Source organism: Hordeum vulgare, chromosome 4H (assembly GCF_904849725.1).
Source record: "Hordeum vulgare subsp. vulgare chromosome 4H, MorexV3_pseudomolecules_assembly, whole genome shotgun sequence".
Classification (NCBI taxonomy): Eukaryota; Viridiplantae; Streptophyta; class Magnoliopsida; order Poales; family Poaceae; genus Hordeum; species Hordeum vulgare.
The window spans coordinates 142772459-142782072 of record NC_058521.1 but is presented as its reverse complement, the minus strand read 5'-3'; positions in this window follow the sequence as shown (position 1 = coordinate 142782072).

Sequence of the window (9614 nt, the reverse complement as noted above, 5' to 3'; positions counted from 1 at the left end):
TGTATTTGTCAAATGAACAGACCTTATAGTCAAAACCATTAGCGAGTTATCTCAACTCGGCGTCCATAGACTCTGCATCAGCCTACAAGTTTAATACGAAAGAATGGATGCATTAGCCACAAATTAGACCAAGAAATCAAATGGGCCTTTAATGGTAATTAATTACCCTTCGTTTGAACCAAGAGATGAAACCGGGATAGTCGCCTCCATGCTTTGCGAGAAGCTCATACTCTTCGACGGAATCGTTTTCGATGACCGCTCCATCCGAGAATTCAGCGACGTATCGACTATATCAAATATCCGGGAATAAGAGTAGTTCAAAGGAATTAGAAGTTGCGGAACAATAATTTACCGAGAACTTACTCAATGTACGACCGCACATCTGTTAGGTTGGTGAAGATATACAATGAAATGGTCAGCCATTCTTCGACATCCAACGATTTCCCTTTCGACGCACCGGATGGTGCGAGCTTACCTTTGAATAGGCTGAGGTTGGATCGAACTTTTTTTGGATCACCATCATTGTACCGAGGCTTCGGGTTATGCAAATGATGATTTTTGGCTTCGTAGTGTGCTATCATGAAGTTTGCCGCCTCCTCAGTAATGAATGCCTCGGCCATCGATGCTTCAATTCTACGTTTATTTTTACACTTAGCTCGAAGAGTCTTGTGCATCCTCTCAGTTGAGTAGCACCATCGATTTTGAACGGGCCCCCCATTCTCGCCTCGGTTCGGAGATGCAAAATCAAATGCTGCATTGGATTAAAGAAACCCAGTGGAAAGATATTTTCTAATTTGCAGATCAACTACGCAGCCAACTCTTCCATTTCATCTAGCACGCCAGGCGGTAGTTCTTTTGCACAAAGAGAATGGAAGAAATAGCTCAACTCTGCCGGTACTAGCCATTCATCCTCAGGGATAAAGCCAAACAACATCACCGTCATTACCCGCTCAATCCTTATGTGCCAATCATGACTGTTGAGACTAAATATTTTCAATTTCTCAAGACTCGCTCCCCTCTTTAGATTTGCAGGATACCCATCGGGGAACATCAACCGCATTTTCACCCACAATAGCATTTCCCTCATAGCTGGCCTTTCAAGATTGAACAATGCCTTTGGCTTCGCTATGCTTTGCTTTCCTTTCCGTTGTCGCAAGTTTTGCAACGGTCTATCACATAGAGCCTCCAGGTCGATTCTAGCCTTAGGATTATGTTTTGACTTCCCCTCTATACCGAACAATGTACCAAAAATTGGCCTCCGCAATATTCTTTTCAGTGTGCATCACGTCGATGTTGTGTGGGCAAAGGAGGTCTTTGAAGTAAGGCAGATCCCATAAGCATGACTTGTGAGTCCAGGCGTGTTCCGTATTATACCCTTTGAAGTATCCTGGACGCAAAGGATCAGGCTCGAGAGCGTTTAACTGATCAAGGGTCTGTTGGCCTGTCAACGCAGCTGGTGCAGTGTTTTTGACAACTCTACCTTTGGTGAAATTCTTCTTGTCTTTTGTGAACTTATGGTCAGGATCCAGGAATTGTCTATGCATGTCGAAGCAAGAAAACTGGCAACCAACCTGCATCGAACGGAACAAAAGAGCTACCTTGCATGTGGTGCACGGGAACCTTCCAAGCACACACTAGCCAGCGAATAGCGCAAACGCCGGATAATCATGCGTCGAGTACATGTACCACACATGCATTTTTAAATTTGTTTTGGCAGCTGCGTCGTAGGTCTTGATCCCATTATCCCAGGCTTCTTGCAACTCATCCTTAAGTGGCTGCATGTACACATTCATATTCTTCCCTAGATAGTTGGGCCTTGGAATTATCAACATCACGAAAATGTTCTTTCTTTTCATAATCTCTCCGGGTGGCAAATTGAGTGGAATGAAAAATACAGGCTAACAACTGTATTGTGTCCCCGTCATACCATATACATTGAACCCATCCGTGCTGATGGCAACTCTAGGATGCGTTGGATCTTCCGATTTATCCCTATGTAATGCATCGAAGTGCCTCCACGCAAAACCATCTGAAGTGTGTACCAACATCTTGTTCCCATCCGCATCTAGTTCGGTTCTTTGGCCCAACTTGTGCCATGTCATCTGTCTGGCCATCTCTTCGACCATGAAAAGATGTTGAAGTCTTGGTACGATTGGCAGATACCAAAGAACACTAATGGGGATTTTTGTCGGATTCTTCGCACCCATATCGTTGTCTACCACAATATACCTGGAAGAATTGCAAATGGGGCAATAGTTCAAAGCTGCATACTCAAGCCTAAATAAGGCACATCCATTCTCGCAGGCATGTATCTTCTCATAGGGCACCTTAAGTACACGAAGGATTTTCTCTGACTGGTACATGTTTGCAGGCAGGACATGGCCTTCGGGTAGAAAGCGTCCATATATCGTCATCATCACGTCGTAGCATTCTCTGCCTAGGTTTAATTGAGCCTTTAGAGCCATTACTTGCGCGATGGCATCGAGCTGAAAAAGCTCGGTCTGCTCGTGGAGAGGACGTTTTGAAGACTCCAACATTTCATAGAAGGCCTTTGCAGATTCCTCCATCTCATCGTTCGAATACCGAGAATCATCAAAGTCTTGCACCATGTCTTCGATCCCGGTACCATGCTCATCGATGCGACGACGAATCACCTCAGCTCTGGCACGTTGGTCAGACTCACCATGAAAAGTCCACACCATATAATTAGGCGTAAAACCCCACTTCTGCAGGTGTTTACCCATTTCAAACTATGTCTGCATTTTCCAGTTGCCGCAATTGGGACACGGGCACCATGTTTTTTGCTGGCCGTTTGCAAATGCGGCTCTCACAAACCCCCTGGTTTTTGTTAACCATTCATTGGTCATGTCTTTCTGACTTGGGTGACCAGTGTACATCCAAGCACGATCACTCATGTTGCCTAGCTACCTATGGGCTCACAAGAAATAAATATATAATTCATCATCTATATTCATCCGCTAATCAAGTTTGTCAGTTTTATTACGTCCATGCAACCTACACGCTAATAGGTAAAGATAGGTCCTAATCCCACCCGAGTATGTGTAGATTGGGCTCGTTTTCCCATGCTCTGCTCCAGATGCGACACAGAATTTCGGCAGCACCTCCCTATTGTTCTCCTGATACAAGTCTCGGCAATAAGCAGAGAGGATGTGTACCCGGAGAACAACACGGAGGCACTGACGAAATTCCGCATCGGATCCGGAGCAGAGCATATGGGAAAACGAACCCAATCTACACATACTCATGCTGTCCATGGATAACGTTGGACAATTCGGAAGGATGGGGGTTATAAATATGCAAAGACATGCATATTTATAGATGTCACCCTTTCAAGCGGGAGACGCATACTGGTCACTCATACTCATGATTGAACAAACCTATATCTAGCAAGTTTCATCGGCACGAAGACTGGAACAGAGCAAATTAAGGGGGTAGGAGGAGAAGTCATTTGTTCTCACCAACAAACGCAGGGGCATAGCTCATCCAACGCACGTGGAGGTCGTCAAAACAACTACACGTTGAAATTCACACAATCAACACAAATATGATGTTTTTAAAACATAATCGGAAAATATGTGACCTAACTCATAATTTACAAAACTATGACCCCGTCGGTTTGTGGAAGGCCGGAAAGCACCTTCTCGTTTAACCGGAGGCAGAAGAGTTGTCGGGGGTCGGGGATTAGTGGCGTCGGGAGTCAGTGTCGTCGAGGGTCGGTGGTGTCGGGTGTCGGTGGCGTCGGGGTTCGGGGGTTAGTGGCGTCGGTGGTCGAGGGTCAGTGTTGTCAGGGGTGCAGGGTCGGTGGCGTTAGGGGTCGGTGGTCGGGGGACTTTTTGTCCAACAAGAGGCCGAAGAGGTGTCGGAGGTCGGGGGTTGGGGTCAGTGACGTCGGGGGCGGCCTATTAACAGTTGCGCGGAGTTTTCTGCCAGGGTGTCGTCAGGATGTCGTGTCGGGGTTTCGGGCATCGTGTCGGGGTGTCGGTGTGTCATTTTCTTCTTCATCATCTTCTTTTTTTCCTCCTCTTCCTTTTCTTCTTCTTCTTCTTCCTTCCTTCCTTTTCTTCTTCTTCTTCTTCTTCTTCTTCTTCTTCTTCTTCTTCTTCTTCCTTCTTTTCCATTTCCCTCTTCTTCTTCTTCTTCTTCTTTCTTTTCCTTTTTCGTCTTCTTTATTCTTCTCCTCTCTCCTCTTTTTCTTGTTCTTCTTCTTTTTATTCTCCTCCTCCTCCTCCTCCTCCTCTTCTTCTTATTCTTCTTCCGTTATCTACTTATTCTTCTTTTATTCTTCATCTTTTTTCTACTTATTTCAATTATGACTAGGTAGAATCTAAACCTATCACTAAACATATCGCTAAACCTATATAGCACTAAACAGCAAAAAAACTAACAAAATCATAATCTACCAATCATTAACTAAAAAAGAATCTACCACTAATTAACAAAATAGAATCTACCTCTAAATTAACAAATAACAAATAACCTAGCACTAATTAACTAAACCTAGGACTAAATCTACTATTTAACTAAAACAACTAACTAAACTACCACTAAATCAACTAACTAAATCTAATCAAATAACAAAAAACAAACTCACCTATTAGAGGAGGGTAGTGGGCAGCCGGGGTGGTGGGCAGCCGGGGAGGAGGCGCAGCCGGGGAGGAGGCGCAGCCAGGGTAGTGGGCCGCCAGGGAGGTGGGTAGCCGGGGAGGAGGGGCAGCCGGGGCAGTGGGCAGCCGGGGCGGTTGGCAACTGGGGCGGTGGGCAGCCAGGGAGGAGGGGCACGGGGAGGTGGGGAGGGGAGGAGGGGAGGCCGAGTTCCGGGGAGGAGGGGCGCGGGGAGGTGGGGAGGGGAGGAGGGGAGGCCGAGCTCCGGGGAGGAGGGGTGGCACGGCGCTCGGACGAGCGGAGGGGAGGCGGGCGGGACCGCCGGCGGGCGGGAGGGGAGGCGGCGGGCGGGCAGGTGGGGGGGAGGGGAGGCGGCGGGCGAGCGGGGAGGAGTGGTGCCGCCGCGCTCGGGCGAGCGTAGGGAGGCGGCCGGCGGGCGGGGGACGAGCAGAGAGAACGGGTGAGAGAGACAGAGAGCAGGAGACTATTGGAGATAGGGGGACATGGGGTGGGGAGACGACCATTAGGGGGGGCTCTCTTTGCCGTCCGCCCCCTGACGACAAAGAGCAGGAGATAGGGGGACATGGAGTGGGGAGACGACCATTAGGGGGGGCTCTCTTTTCCATTTGCACCCCGACGACAAAGAGCAGGAGGGAAGACGGCAAAGGGAGCGCCCGGTATGGGCTGGGAGGGGGTGTGTGGTGGGCCGCCCCATGCTGTTTGCCGTCTACCCTCCTGCTCTTTGTCGTGCTCTAGCAGATGACAAAGACAAGACTGAGGGTAAAGAGTATCTTTGCCATCAGTCTGCTCTTTGCCGTCAGTTTTCTGGTGACTGACGGCAAATAGGGTCTTTGCCATCAGCCAACAGACAGCAAAGAAGAGGCTAACGGCAATAACTGAATTCCGGTAGTGAAGGCATAACTTGTTTCTATGTCTGTACTCAGATATTATTGCTTCCACTGACTCGTGTGTTTTCTGAGCTCTTGTATTCGATCCCTCGAGGCCCCTGGCTTGTAATATGAAGTTTGCATGTTTTATTTTGTTATTAGACTTCTCTTGTGATATAGATTCATGAGTCCTTGATCTTGGTCATATGGATTTGCGTGCATGATTAGCGTACGATAAAATCAAACATGTCACAAGTTTGTATCATAGCCAACTTCCTATAGGTATCCCCCTTTCCAACTCCTTGACTGAAGTTGAGTCTAGTACTTAAAAAACTTCTACTAACATTGTTGTGTGGCTTACGGGTCCACATCTCAATGAGGTGGTATTAGGATCTTGTACGCATCTTCTATACTCTTGGTTCTGACCTCTCTTCTCTTTCGGGTTAAAGATTTTGCTAACTCTAACTATAGGTTCTCTTAACTAGTTCCTCCCGGCAAGATGCTCATTCCAGATGATGGCTTGATTTATCAGAAGACTCCAAAGATATTCTCCAAAGTTCTCCCGAGAACTTGTGTTCATCGCTTTTGCGATACCCTTCCTCCATCAACCCCTATGGACGACTACATATAAATGTCGTTCATACCTTCTTTTCCAGTTTCTCTTGTTTTAAAAGGTACAACAGATTATCTTACCGAAGATCCGTTCGTCCTCAGTTGTCATGGATTTCTGAAAATCCTTCAAACTAGTATTTGATCTTTTAACATCTTCAGTAGCCTATTACTCTTGACCTTTGTCACCTGCTTGCATTATGGTTAATTCCATATGTGTGGCAACATTCATTAAATTCCTTTGTGATTGTCATATGCTATTATTGATTCACGTAGTCGTCAGTTGTTCCTCATAAATTATCTTGTCAGCTCAGACGACTTTCTGAACATGAGTTGGTTCTCGACAAATCAACTTTGGTTGATTGTCCATCCATGTGAATTCAACTTACTTGTATTTGATCAGAGCATCTGATTCTATTACACAACCTGGAAATCATAATTCCTTTGGTATTTAAGAAACAAAATTATTTAGATTTTCTATAATCCGATGCCTTGCATTCTATCTTCCTTTGATTGAGTGTCAATACTCACATCGGGTCCTTTGTGGACCTCCATGCCCATTGTTGGGTTATTTTCCGATGGCATCCTTTCCATTCAAACTTCTTGTGATATTATTTCCCTGATGCATGATGCCATTGGTAAATTGTGTCTACTCCCTCTGATAATTTGTATCCTATGCTTTTGCCAGCCATGATCTTCAAGCATGTGTTAATTGCTCTTGAAGTTTATGGTATATGTTCCTAAGATGCCCCGATGGCTTGAACCTATGACTTCCTAAATCCGTGTGATCCCAAGAGATTGCACGAGTCTTACTCTTCTAGTGTTTGCAAGATAATCTTTCCAAGCTACAAGTTCATCAATGGCGAGGAGTAAATGGTAGGTGAAGCTTTGATGAAGTGGGAGTCGACCTTGAACTTTGTGATCATGCCCATGGAAACGGCGTTGATCCTATCATAGAAGCCTCTCATATCAATAATAATTCATTGTATAATTTGATCTTGTATCTATTATATGCTACTTTCCAACCGTGGTTCCGACAATGATTGTTCTTTGATCCCATATGTAGTCAAGTTAAAGCACTTGTATTCTTGAGGTCAGTACATCGGTCCAAGATTTAATGTTAATCCACCTCCGAGTATTATCCCTAGATGTCGAGAATATCACGGAGCTATATAACTTATTATGAGCTCCTCATCAACTATGATAGTTCACTGTTTCCAGTTTCCTCGTGTCCTCAGTTGTTGGACACTAAGGGGCACCAATATCTAAAATGGAGTATGCACTGTGATTCAACAACTCTTAGTAATCTCCTTTGCTTATGAGTTTGTACTTCATCATGCCATTCCCAACTGAATGGCTACATCATCATCGCCATGCTAAAGCTTGAGCGTGCTATCTATGTCCTTCATCCTTGGAACACAATTCCAACAACGCACTAAGTTCATATCAAGCTTCCAACATAATTTCGGTTGTTTTGAAAGCCAATTTCAATTTTGAGCTAGCAATCTTATATGTGGTTAGAACAACCTTTCGGTTCAACATTCCTATGCTTGAAGTTGTTGCTGAACGATTACATCTTTTTGAAACTTCTCGACAAATGTCTCCAGATCATCATCAACATTCTGAGCTCTTCCAGGATATCAATCAAATTCGGGATGAGAAATACTATCCTTGCCCCTCAATGATAGGTGTTGTCACCGACAACCTTATTGCCTTCCCTCCAACAAAAAGTTGATCAAGTTTTGTTTGTCCCCTGAGTTCCTTGCTATCCAGCTTATGTTATGTTCTACCTTGGAGTATTACCATCTTTTATGTTAAGAATGTTGTGGGACTTGTTGCATCTCTTAATAATTCTTGACATAGTGATACTTCTCGCCATCACCATTCATTTCTTGGTCCCATGTTGTTTCTAACTAGAATACCGACAAGGGAACTTTGATGTGTGCTTCCAATACCTCTAGCAACCCTATTTCTTTGAAGTTAATATCTCATTGTTTCTTTTTAGTGTGTTGGTTGTTGACTCACAATTTTAACATTTGGTCGTGCTACTGAGTCTGTATTTCCGAGTGCACCTTTCAATCAATGTTTAATTGTCGATGTCTCCTCGAGCATACGTCATTATTACATTTGATCTGAAAAATTCGATCTCCTTGTTCTTTTCATTTTGAAATTCATCCCTATCAAAATCTTGAGGGATTTTTGCGGAGCCCATTGGCCACACCGTAAACTTCTCCATGTTCACGATGAAGCTTTTGAAAGAACTATCTTTGTGCCTAGCTCATGAAGAATATGTTTGTTAGAAGAAGTATCTTCCCAAAGTTTACGTGCATTATTTCCACCATGAATATGAAAACGTTTTGTTTTGCTTCCTCTGGGATCATCCCAAATCTTTCACACATGTGCAAAGTATATGTTTTCAAGACTTGCTACCTTCACTCCATATGCATTTCCTAGCATGCCAAGCCTTTGGTTGATTTGATCTGGGAAAAGGAGTTCTATGTAAGAGCTAATATGGACTTACACCAGTACTTCAATGTCCTTGATGATGGTTCCCAGCCTTAACTCGGTTACATTTTGTTGCAAGACTTGCGTGTAATCACGATTGTCTTGGACTATGTATTCCGTCTGTCTTGTAATCCTTCTCAATATTTCAGATGCTCGCTTACATATTCCATATAGACATAATCTTGCAACGTGATCTCATCGATGTGTGTCGCATCCTTTTGCCTTCTCAGGCTTGCTAAGTCTGAGGTATCCTCACACCAATTAGATATGAACCTCGGGAAAATATGATGGTTGGAAATTTTTTCCAATAATTATAGCTTTGGTCTTTATGTAACCTGGTATGGTGATGTCTTGTCCATCACACGTGTCAAGAGGGCCTATTTTCATAGTATCTTGTTCTGCACGATTCGCCATTCTTCAACGAGGAAACTATATGACTTATTTCATAAGTTGTTTTTGATGGATCCTTGGTGTACCAAAAGTCCTACCTTTATCTGGTGACCATGTTGATGCTACCTTGAAGCGCGTATGTGGTACTTCAAATGTCAACGGGAACATTGGAAGCGCAATACTAAATTGTTCTTGATCAGTTATCCAAACAGTGTTGTATGGGTAAACTTCATGATTCTCCTTGCCCTATTACCTAAATGATTATCTACTTGCTATCCTTTCATGGACATCATGATCTTCTTGTTCTTGGGTAGGTTATACTCCTGATAATTGTGTTTAAACACATTTCCCCTTCCATTGGTTTGTTTAACCTTTCTTGAAATCTAAACTTATCTGAGCAGCGGTAATTCCCTCCTTTGGTCAAAACCTCGGTCTACAAGTCTATCAGCAAGACCATGTTACTATTGTGGATAACATTTCGGTAGCCTTCGGTGGACAAGAATCTTTCCTATTGGTCCACCTCGTTTCAAGGAGCACGAAAATGGTTCTATTCGTCCCCCGCCCTTGTTATCGATGTTGTTGCCAACATAAGTGACAGAC